We start from the raw sequence: 10,945 nt of genomic DNA on the forward strand, positions 1-10,945 counted from the left end.
CATTCAAAGACAAAAAAAAGTAAAAAAAAGTTGTAAAACGGTAAATCTGTGAGCGTGCAGCTTTAATATCAAATAATACCCAGTCAATATGATGAAAATATCATTAATCAAACAAAATCAATCGTCGGACAAATCATTTCCATTAAAATGATGTTATCCTTTACATATTAACATGGTATAACTAAACCATTTGCATAAATGCATGTATTCACAATATCACTTCCGGTATCAAATAATCATTTCGTTTCGTTTTCATTAAGGTACATCAGTTTGATCAATATTTGTCTCCTACCAATCTAAAATCTCAACGATTCAATTACCAGAACCCGAGACTCCTTGTTTAGTTTTGCTTTCATGTGATGTCGATGTCAAGATGAATCTAATCTGCACAAATGTGCCGTTACATGGGGTCATTACTACTAGACACGCCGGACATATGGTCACTGCAGCGAGCCCAGGGGCTTTAGGACTTGATTCGTATGCTGGTCTTGATCTGTGGTTTTGTGCTTCTGCGATGAAGCGAAATGCAAATAGCAAGTGGCATTATGTACAATACCATAAACTTGGTGAGAGTGGACTTTTGGAATAGGTGTCCGCCTCACACGCAAGAGGTCGTTGATTCGATCCTTCACCACTAATACGTTGTTGGTTCGATCCCCCACAATGGCGAAGGTGGATTAGTGCAATAGGTGTCTGCCTCTGACCCAGGTGTTGTTGGTTCGACCGCCACCGAGTGAGAGTGGTCTAGCGGTAACCGCTGTCCGCCTCCAACACAAGAGATTGTGGTTTCTATTTTATCAACCAGCGTGACTGGGGATTAATGGTAAAGGTGTCTAACTTTCACTCAGGGGTTGTAGGTTCGATCCCAAACATATACACTTTCTCATGGCCTCTCCAAAAGCACACTGTACAGGTTTCTGGCCAGAAAACGGACTCGATAGAGTTTCATTTCATCTTTTAGATCAGCTTTTAGCTGTTATCACAATTCAGCTAAGATAAATTAGTATAAACTTACATCATAAAATGGTTTATGTAAGATAAAAATAATATATATATACTCGCTGTTCAAAAGATAAATTAGTATAAATTTACGTCATAAAATGGTTTATAATTATAATAGAAAAAGTACGGTAACTTAACACGCTGTTCAAAAGATAAATTAGTATAAAATTATATCATAAAAAGGTTTATGTAATACGAAAAGAATGTAATATATAAAAGTAATTTTACACGCGGTTCAAAAGTTAAGAAACTATTAATTTAAATCATAAAATGATTTATAGAATATAAAAAATACGGTATTATATTCGCGGTTCAAAATATTTCAAATGAAAGAAAAATATAATATTTAAAACGTTACAAATACATGTATTTTTACAATGTTAACTACTTTTTTTTTAATAAAAACTGATGTATTATCGTAACGAGATATCGCGTCATATAAACCATATTATAAAAGCGATATCAGGCATTATATGTCCATAAATAAAACTAATTCAAAAAATAAGATCCCAATAGACATCTGATATTCGGTCTAAGGGTTATTTATTTCTTCATAACGACATGAACCTATCAAAATTATTCCACGTATAAAGAAATAAAACGGTAGTTGGCTGAAAATCGTCTAAGTGCATTTCGGCACTTAACAGCGTAACGAGCTTTACTTTCATTAATAACTTCTACCGCATTCGTATTCATTTCCTGTCAAACAAAGACATTTTCGCCACGTGATTGTCCGACGAAATGACCGTATTATGAGTTGATTGATGACTTTCTTCATGAATTTCTGATCTTATCTGTGCTAAAACAATACCCTCACAGGCTTGGGGACGTATTAGTTCCCATTTAAGCAGCTGGTCATGTTTTTACTGCAAAAAAGTATGTCCGAGAAAACTGGAGATATCAAAGTTACGAGCTGTTTTACAGACGTATTGACTTTAATCAACATTTTATAGCCTGTCGGAGAGAGAGATTTCACCAGGCATGGAAAATATCCGATATGATTTCAATTAGAAGGGAAAACAACTATAAAACGAAAAACAAAAAGAAAGTATGTTTTATTACAAAAGAATTAAAAGACTGTACAAAACTTTTATTTCTTCAGTGGTCCACAGGGTCACTTTTTGTTTATTTTATCAAAACTCGCGTTATCTCGAAAAGTCTCGTATAAACTTCACATAACGGTGTTCATGGTCGGTTTCGATTGTTTTAATTAGAAAGTCTCGAGTCTTTAATTTGTTAATTCTCCGTCTCTCCTCTCTTAATTGCCAGTCAAATCTAATAAATGTCAGATCAATGGGGCTTTCCAATCAGAAACAAATCTGTTTTCACTTTTCGCCGGCTTTTACACTTGTAAGATAGCGATTACCAGCCTCTGGTGTTCAATTTTACATTCCCTGAACTGCCTTTAGTTGTTGTAAGAACTTCGATTGATGCTGTTATAATTTTCTGTAGATATGTTTAAGTTACAAGTGGATTCGGTTACCATACTTAATGTTCAATTAAAACCAGCAAAACTCAGCAAAATAGCGCGCACGATGTTGTATCAATAAACAATTCCTCTGCAGACATACTCACATTTCAATCATAATGTTTGTTTTATTTTGATAAATATTGCCAGCTACCGACGAGAGGGATTAGTTTGTTTTATCTGCTTTTTTCTTGTTGATAAAGTTTATTTAAGTAATGAGCCATTTTCCGAAATAGCAGGGAAACGCATAACGAAACAATTAATTTAAATTACGGCGAAATAATGGCTTTTATATTAACAGCGACATACCACGGTGTTGGGTTTACCAGTGAAGTATTTGCAGGACAAAGACGAACATTGACATGGCCGCCGTCGTCGGCTCATGTAACAGTCGTGTGCACTAATCTGTCCTCGACAGAAATTAGGAGTTAATATTTCACCAACGATTGCTTCTCCTCTGTTAATTGCAAATGCAACTGCTTCTACGAGATAATTATCCGTCTTATTGGCTTCGCAGTAATATTTTGACTTTTTACAGCCGCGAACTAATGAACAAAATGCCTAGAAACACAATAGAACAATAAATATGACAACTTTCCGCTGGTTCAAAAGCAGGGCGCCATGTGCTCTGAATGGGTTCATTGGGTTACAATGGGCTCCTGGGGCGCTAACCTCAGCTGTGGGCTCGGGGGGTTATATGGCCCAGAGACACCCAGGGTGTGCAATGACAGAAATAACGGCACATTTAATGCATATCGTTATTGGCCGGTTGACATGTGGTATTTTATCTGCAGTAAAACAACAAATTTGGACTGTTCTGTCTGACCACGGGCAATCTGTAGCAGAACTATTTTACTATAAACATGTCTAATTTGTCCACACGGATGGGGCTTGCAATTGCAGAACCGATACTGAATAGATTACAGAAAGGTTTTGATGATTTTCAATAATTTGTCATCATGGTTGCATGGGTTTAAGAGTCAATCTGCATGTCTCCAAATGGAGGCATATAGTTACCCGTAACTCCGGCAGTATTTCAAAGAATTATAGAGCACTATAGGAAGTGGTGTCGCGCATGAATTTGTGCCATTTATTCAAGGTCAAGGTCACACTTGGAGGTCAGTGTTGCACAGCAATAAGTCTTAGACCTAAATGTTTAATAATTAATGGGAATGCAATAAACTTCACAGATTTGTAAAGCACCAAAGGTTATGTGTGTCTTGAATAAAATGTGCGTTCTCATCAAAGGTCGAGGTCACACTCGGAGGTCAATGTTGCACACTATGGAATTCATGGCAGTAATTCGTGTATCTTAGCTTTAACCGTTTTAACTTCTTATTGGATTTTGATCACACTTCACAGAATGGTAATTAATTTGTCCTCTCATCCTAACGGTCAAGGTCACAATTGGAGCAGCTGCACAACTTAAAATGTTTCGTGTCTAAGTTATACAACTTTATCTATTAATGAGAATACAAGCAAACCATAGACGTGTGTGTCTCTCATAAAATAAAGTTTTTTATATTGTGAATGTCACATTTGAAGGTCAATGTTGCATAATAGGAAATTCATAGCAAAAGTTCTTCCCCGAGCCATAACTAATTAATTACTTCCGGGCTGCATAATAGGGATTTCATAGAAATAGTTCCTCTCATAACTTATAAACTGTTTCAGGAAATTCAAAAAATCTCACTGGTTATTGTTTCTTTGACGGTTTACAACTTTAGATCAGACAGAATCGATAAAATTATACATTTGCGTTCATAATTGCAGTAATTTGGAACGTTTCATGTAACTAAAATGAGAGAAGGCCTCTTATTAAAATTGTTTTTATTGGATTTAAAAAATAATTTCAGCTATTGATTAAAGAATTGCTGCGGTTATCAGATCTTACGACCCTGTTTTTTGTTCCAAACCAGTCAATCATAATACACACTCTAGTTTACCCATCTAGACATATGGCAAACTACACTTAAAGAGCCACACTTACTCCAAAATAAGATGTACCACAATTAATACAATTGTTATATTTTTTTCGAAAAGGATGAATATGTATCGCAAACAATGGTGTTTATGAAGTATTCCCAATTTAATTTGAAAGAAAGGTGCAGCAAACACGGTAGTTCTACCTTATGAGACGAAAGTTAATCACTGTAAATCTTTTAGCACTCACCAGTCATTTATTATTTCTGCGTTTTTAGCTATTAAATATACAGGTACAATCGTGTTTTCAGTAATTTATATTTTCCATAAATGCAATATTAAGTAATTAGTTAAAGGTTTATCATTCAAAATGCATGTTTGTAATACATGTTCATGTATTGATTTTAAATAAGAACGTGTGACTTTAAGACGCTTGTTTACACCTGACAAGGTGGAGCTATTCGAAGTTTCCCGCTTTGCAAATTAAATTTAGACAATTTCATTGGCTTAAGTCTTAAAACTATATGTGCGCAGGCGTAGTTGCTCGCGCACTACAGCGCCTGCTCAGTTTTCGCCACCGAAGGAAAAGGTGAGTTGTTGAGAGAGTAATGTAACCCCCTGCGCTTAGTCTGTTGGTACTAATAAAAGGAGCCTCGTCATTTTATCGAAATTGAATGTAAAAGAAAAATAATAAAAAGTCAAGAGTTTCTATTTTGTCAATTATTTTAAGTTTGTATCAAGTAAGTCAGTTACAAAGGTTAACCTCATAACAGAGGTCAAGGTTACAAAGAGTCAAGGTCATTAGCGATATCAGGCGCGAAACTTGGGCCAATTTGGGATTGCGCAGATCGATGCCTTGGGGGTAGGTGTGGGAGGGGGTAATTCAAATTCGTTTTTTTTTGGTATGACAAAAACTTCGACCTGTCAAAATTTCATTACGCAACTGCGTATTTGCGTACAATCAGCTACGCGCCTGGATATCTTACAAGTCGGCACCCTTCAATGGCTAGTTTGTATTAAATGAGTGTCTAATAATAGATAGTTCGGAAAAACGTCTATATAGCGTTGATTAACACGCAGTTTTATTAGTGGTAGCTATTGGTGCGTGTAATTAAAATCTCAATAGAAAAAGGGTCATTTTTAACAAGAATATTAGACCCATATATTATCTCTTTCAATGCGTACCTCGTTGAATTGTCCTCACCTAAAAGAGAAAAATGTCAGCTTTCGTGTCAGACTTAGATGTACGACCGCATTTGAATTTTTAGTTTTGTTTGAAATTAAATATTACATCGAGACCCTTTGTCTATTATTTCAATTAATATACACACAGTTTTGTAATCGAGCTTTAGTGAACTTGAATAACAGGAAACACAACGTAGTATCTCATTAATATTATAAAAGAATCGTGATTTATTCTTTCATATGCTTTCTTTGGTTTTCTTAATTCTAAAGATTAAAGATTCAACACTTTCATTAAGTAACTTGAAAACCTGAACACTTTTCATTACATGGTTTAAATAATAAACATATGATATGGAAGCGTATATCGTACAGCCTGAGCATATGATCATGTAGAAATGTCGACTTGTTTATGTCGACTTAACAAGTTATAACGAGTCACCTTGTCGAAGCTATGTTGACTTTACCACCTATCGAGTTGATATGTCAACTACATTGCCGTCTGCAAAACTACTCGGCTTTAAAATGTTTACACCATTTTTGTGAAGTCGGCACAGTGTGTATAACACGATTGTCGACAAAACGTATGTCAACATATCCATTTAATAAGTGATAAGTCGGTATCGTTTTAACAACAAGTCTCGTGATAACTGTCAAATCGACAATAAAACAAGTCGACAAATCAACATGAGCATATGATCAGGCTGTACGATATACGCTTCCATATCATACGTTTCAGTGTAAGTTTTGCATTTGTATTATGTAATAAGAAAAATGCATGCGTTCAGTTTCTTAATTAATAAATGTGTTCGACTCTTATTTACAAAACAAAGACGAGGTGCTTATGAAAGAATAAATCATGGGGTTTAAATATCAGTTCTTTGATAACAGAGACACCTCAGTTAGCCAATTTTTTGCTTTTATTCGATTTGATATATGCTCACTGACGCTTGAATATTACTGAATGTATAATTGAAATGATTTTTAGAAGGACAGAAAGGAGTTTCGATGCATTATCACTGGGATGAATCACATGGTCTCAAAAGTGCGCAAGACGATTGCATAAAATTGTCACTTCGAATAATAAGGAGGCAAAATAAGGGGTATACCCTTGTTGTCTAATGTTCTTTTGAGATTTCATATTACCGAGTGATTATTAAACGACTACATAAACTCTCAAACAATACTTGAAACCTAAGATGCTCGTAGGCTTTCTTAAATCAATAACAGCACAAGGCTAGGCGTTTTCCCCCTCAATCTACTAATGGCGACACTCATAACAAGATCGACATCAACAGTTTGGCCACCTTTTCTGAACCAAAATGAGCATCGCTTATGAGTCATGACATTAATTGTTTTAGCCATGTCTGTTGATGCTTCGTCCCACGGATTTACCGCACCCATCATCATCATCATCATCATATCATCATCATCATCATCATCATCATCATCATCATCACTACCACCACCACCACCACCAGCAGAAGCATCGAGAAAATAATGTTTTCAAAACTTCCAAAGTACGCTCCCTTGCACGACCCCGAAACTTCCAACGAAGGAAATTCTGCCGCGTAGTGGTAGCTGACAACTGACTCCCATTACTCGTCGCTATCATAGAACGGCATAACAACGCTTCAAAGACACTTTGAACCAAAACAACAGTTTGTAACTGATCACAAACTTGGGTGTCTTACCAAAAGCGCTTGGTCTCCATATAATTTGTTTATGATAATAGACTTCCTCAACTTCCTGAAAACGAAACTAAGAAGCGTTGTTGAGACTTATTTTTTTCACATAAACGAATTTGCCACAAGTGCTAGGAATTCGTTCGAATTCCTCAAGATTGTGTCAAGAATTCGATCGCATTGCTTTCATATTTCGCCAAACACTGAGGTGACGCAATCGTTCGAATTTTTGGGAGGGTTTTGATACGAAACGCATTTGTCACAGCAAGCGTGCAGGATTTTCATTGCAGACACTGACTAAATAGAAAACAAGGAAAATATTCTGCCAAACCCCTTGACAAAAATTGAGATAATCAAACAATTAATTTATAATGACCACAGCGAATGTAAAACAACGTCAAATGTCCATTTCATCATCACATTGTTAAAAAAATAAACAACGGGTTTATATACTTTTTAATCTAAGAAAGCGCGTTATACTTTTGCGTAACAAACTATATTTCTATCACCATTGGCAACTCTAAGAAGAATTTCATTAAATCACATTGAATAGCAAATTTCAATAATTTCAGATACTGTGGTATATTGCTGCTTTATATAATAATCTGCCTGGTTAACTAAGTAAATTGACCGCTTTCTCAGGTGTGTATTGTATGCGTCAGTGATCATTACTTTGATTTTGGTATTAATTGTTCGCATTTTGGAGCGTTCTGTGACGTTATCACGAAAAATGTATAGCTAAAATTGTCAATTTGATGAAATAAGATAGTTAAGAATTTTCGAGAAAGTGGGGCCTTTTGTTCAGCTTTTCCTCCAGTAAGGGGTACGATTACAAAACGTATATATAGCGCAATATTAGTGAAGATACGAATTCGTCACAAAATGTAACGAATTTGTTGGTGTGGAAAATAACAGTCAATAAAGCGCATTACTACTAAGGTTTTTTTTTCTGTAAATATATCTCTGTAGAATCAGACTATTTAACGGCGCGTTCGCTGTTCCCGGTAAAGGTACCAAATGTCTTAAGATGATAGAAGTTTAAGTTAAAGACCCATTTGTAAGAGGCGTAGTCACTTTGATGGGCTAACAATGATCCGCGGTGGCGGACTAATTTGTTCTTTCATATCATTGTTTACTCACATCTCTCGTCTTTTCAACGATGATTTACACACGTTTCCTTTCAACTCGGAAGCTATGAGCAATCTGTAAACAATATTTCATCAGTGTCTTTATCTTTCGCGTCGTTCTCAGTCTCCTTCAGAATCAAAAGACTCGTTCAAATCAATCAAGAAATGGCGTGGTAATATTGTGGTCTGTATACCAGCGTGGAATACCCTCGCGAGTCTAAACCAATTTACAAAGCACGATCATGATTACTAGTTTTCATAGTACGTAGTTATCGTGCACCAGTGTTCCGTGGGAAATGTGAAATATTGGAGTTTCCTCGTCGGAATACCGGGCGTTGCCAGTCATAAAATCCTAATCCTCTCATGAACAACAAAACTCTCTGTTCCTAAATTGCGTTTTATGTCAATGAAAGGTGTTACCTTGATATTGTCTGTGCCATCATATGATCAACGTAAATTGAGAAGCTAATTCTGCGGGAATATTCTAACGTTCGCACGTGCAACGCGGGTTAGCGTCACTCTTCCAAGAGGATTTTCTATGGTGACAAGACAGAGCCGTTCTATGTGCACGTGCGCGCGCTCTGATTGCGATCTCATTGGTCAATAACGGCGATTCCTGTCACACGATTAATGACAAACGCACGAGAATAGATTCCATTGGCGTGTTTTATAAGAATATGTTGTCAAATTTAATATCAAATATATTTAGAGTAAACGAGTTTTTATTTTTTATTAATTAGTATACATTTATCATTGAATGTAATCGGATATTAAGAATTTTATCAGTATCCATTGGTTTTGTCTTGAATTTGACATGCAACCGATCTTTCACACTTATCTTCAACGTGTAAATATAAAGCGCGTGGCGACGATTTTTCACGTGCATTACTAACCTGGCAACATCTTGGACCTTGCTCGTTAAAGAGATTCGTTCGCGTTTAATGTATAAGGTCATACATCGAAACAATTAATTTCGTTTGAAATGCTTGTAACAATCACAATACATGATCGCAAGTTCAAATAAGTGCTATAATGAATGCTCCATTATGCCGACAAATGCTAGAAACGCTATTTGAAATTGAATGATTTAAGGCTAAAATTACAGATATCTGTTAAGAGTTGAAAAGGTGTCGCAAATAAAAAAATAAAATATGTTTCCAACACTTAAAAAAATGAATTCAACGGACTTGTTTGCATAAGCGAAAAGATTAAATCCTTCTACAGCCTTCGCATCTTGACTTGTATTCGACCTAAATGATTTATTCGTTATTTTACAGTTATAGCTTTTAATTACTCAACTTGAAATTATAGTCTTAAACTTAAAATAATGCTATCTAAACCCGGTATTTAAATAAAAATTAAAAATAATAATTGTCACAATTGTAAATCAACACACGTACAATTACTCTTTTTGCGTAAAACAAGGGGGCGGGGCGGAGGGATTTTCTTTCCTGTAATTTTCCGCGAACGCAGGTGTGAGAGGTTTCCCGGAAAACGCGTACAGGTGTGGTTTTCCGGTAGACGGGAGTTATGGGATAGCATGAAGAATATCCGTTTCCGGTTGAGCGCGGAAATAATTTTTACTCTTTGTTTTAAGTAAATTAAGTTTTTTTTAATCCGAAGCGATTCATTTTAACTTAACTATTGCGCATTGGTACAAATGAACAAAAACAACAACAACAACAAAAAACAATAATACAAATTTGAATATTCTATAATATTCTGAATTTCAACTTTCACCCAAACCGAGGTTGTCCGGTAAGAGCAATGGTTATCTCAGTCGCTTCTCACTAAGGCGCCCCGGGTTCCCGGCCTGTTGGCGCATTAGCTAAGTTTGGTTGGTGGTTCCACGCCGGACAAGTGGGTTTTCTCTACTGGCACCCCGATAACCCCCAAAACATCAAACCGCTCTCCCGCACATCATCATGTCAACGACAGAGTCTGCATTTCTTAAAGTCGTTGTGAAATAAATAAAGCCATGTTATCGTACTGAGGACGTGGGTGAACTGTTCTGCTATGATGGGGTCATGGTTTAAATCATTCATGACCGTTAGACATTGTTGATTATGGCTACTGATAGTAGATTAATCAGGTCTCGTCTGTAAGCCGACCGTGTAAACGAGAACGAGGCACGCATGTGCTATTGTTCCTTCCGGCTCTTCCAATTGGCCAGCAGTCTGGTCAGCGTCTCTCATTAATATTCAGGTTGCAACTAAGTCCCCTGATTTGATTGGCGCCTGAACAATTTAGTGAAATTTGATTGGCTTGCCGCTGGAATAATTTGTCAATATTTCTTTGATAGAAACGTTAGGAGATGCCTTTTCTCCCACCTATTAAATAAATTATAGGTAAAATGTACATTATTAAATTTGTGACATGGGATAATTTTTTACTTTGGCAAGATTTCCAGAATGGCCAAATATTTGGAAAATGTCCAGCCGCGTGTCTTTTCGAACAATCTGAAGTTCAACACAGGATCAATCTTCGCCGCTATTTCTGTTTTGGCATACACATTGCGTACAGTTTTCCTTTTATAGTGATTTAGACTTTAAATTATT

Source organism: Mya arenaria, chromosome 11, assembly GCF_026914265.1.
Source record: "Mya arenaria isolate MELC-2E11 chromosome 11, ASM2691426v1".
Lineage (NCBI taxonomy): Eukaryota > Metazoa > Mollusca > Bivalvia > Myida > Myidae > Mya > Mya arenaria.